The sequence below is a fragment of the Eschrichtius robustus genome, chromosome 10, assembly GCF_028021215.1.
Source record: "Eschrichtius robustus isolate mEscRob2 chromosome 10, mEscRob2.pri, whole genome shotgun sequence".
Classification (NCBI taxonomy): domain Eukaryota; kingdom Metazoa; phylum Chordata; class Mammalia; order Artiodactyla; family Eschrichtiidae; genus Eschrichtius; species Eschrichtius robustus.
The window spans coordinates 96,044,376-96,046,478 of NC_090833.1; the positions used below are offsets into that span (position 1 = coordinate 96,044,376).

Genomic DNA, 2,103 nt, shown 5'->3' on the forward strand with positions numbered 1-2,103 from the left:
TGGCGGTCTTCATAGAAAGAAGAGAATAATTCCAAATACATGGCTAATATTGGAGGCTTTGGTGTCATTTGGATGAAGGAGGATACACTTAAAGAGAAGGGACAAGATGAAGAAAAGGAACTTTAAGCTTCTAGGGATGGCAAATTGTAGAAAGGCAAATACATGGTAAGCTAAAAGTGGATAATGACAAGTTAGTAGACTCTCAGTGCCATCTCATCTCTGGTGATAAGATTGCTATTCTCTCTCTGGTATATAAAGGGGAAGGAGGACATCTTCACAAAGGGAATTTGTTATCTTGCTTTCAGGTACATAGTAAGAAGGTAGAGAGCTCGTCCTGTGCTCTTTTTCTCAATTGCTTTCACTTCAAAATAATCATTATGCCAGAGTGGCATATTTTGGGGTGACATATTCTGATCTATAAGATCATGTAATCATCATCCCTCACTTGATATGTAATGATAGCAATGTAACTGGTTTCCCAGGCTCTAACGTCTCCATCCACTTTCTGCATCATAACCAGTGTGGTGTATCTGAGCACATAATTATGACCATGTCGCTCTGCTAATTAAAACCCTTTTACCTACAGGATAAAGTCCAAACTCTGTGGTCTGGCATATAAGGTCCTCCATGATTTGGGTCCTACTTACTTCTCCCTTCTCATTCTATACCACAGTTCTACAAACAATCCCTTTCAAACTTCTTGAAATTTCTCTGAGAACATCGTACTACTTTGCTTCTCCTGCCTGGAAAGCCCTGACTCCTTGCCCACCACTGACCTGATGAGTATTTGCTCATCTTTCAAGATGCAGCTTAAGTATCACCTTCTCTGTGAAGTCTTTTCTGTCTGCTATCCAATTAAATAGTCTATTTCCTCTTTGGACTCCAATTCTATTCTGCACATATTTCAACTACAACACTGTATACATCAGTATATCTTCCCCACTAGACAGGTGTCCTTTAAGAGCAGGGAAAATATCTTACTTATATTTGTATCTTTACCACATAGCTCAGTGCCTGTTTTATAACATTTAATAAAGTTTCAATAAATAATTCAATGAGTAAGTTAATGAAAAGATGAATATATTTATTGAAACTAAGGATCAAAACTTGGGATTCAGAGCCCTCAGTCAGACGGATGTGGAGACGCTTCTGGAATTAACATCAGGATGGCTGCCCAAGGAGAACCCCAAGTTCAGTTCAAACATGTATTGGTTGGTGATGGCGGTACTGGAAAAACTACATTTGAGGAATGTCATCTCACTGGTGAATTTGAGAAGTATATAGCTACCTTGGGTGTTGAGGCCCATCCCATTGTGTTCCATACCAACAGAGGACCTATTAAGTTCAATGTATGGAATACAGCTGGTCAGGAGAAATTTGGTAGACTGAGAGATGGCTATTATATCCAAGCTCAGTGTATCATTATAATGTTCGATGTAACATCAAGAGTTACAAGAATGTGCCTCATGGGCATAGAGATCTGGTACAAGTATGTGAAACCATCCACATTGTGTTGTGTGACAACAAAATGGATGTTAAGGACAGAAAAGTTAAAGCAAAATCAATTGTCTTCCACCAAAAGAAGAATCCTCAGCATTACGACATTTCCGCCAAAAGTAACTACAACTTTGAAAAGCCCTTCTTCTGAAACTGATCAAAGACCATAACTTGGAGTTCATCACCATGCCTGCTCTTGACCCACCAGAGGTGGTCACGGACCCAGCCTTGGCAGTGCAGTGTGAGCATGAGCTAGAGGTTTTTCAGACAACTGCTCTCTTGGATGAAGATGATGACTTGTGAGAAAATGAAGCTGGAGCCCAGCATCAGAAGTCTAGTTTATAGGCGACTGTCCTGTGATGTCAGTGGTGCAGCATGTTTGCCACTTTATTATATAGCTAAGCAGAACATGTGCTTAATCTTTGGGTTGCTGAAGGAGATGAATGGGCTTTGGAGTGAATGTAGCAGTTAAACAAAATGCCTTCATTTTTTCGGACCTACATACTTAGCTGTTTGGGAACACAGCTGTTTCCTTCTTGAGTTTCAAATATAAGACTGCTACAGTCACATCACAATATTCAGTGGTGAAATCTTGTTTGTTACTGT

At 39.8% G+C, this 2,103-nt stretch overlaps 1 pseudogene; it reads left to right on the forward strand.

Annotated features, from left to right (window-relative positions):
- The first annotated feature begins 1,124 nt into the window (after positions 1-1,124).
- On the forward strand, positions 1,125-1,800 carry LOC137770560 (GTP-binding nuclear protein Ran-like; annotated as a pseudogene).
- The last annotated feature ends 303 nt before the right edge of the window (positions 1,801-2,103 follow it).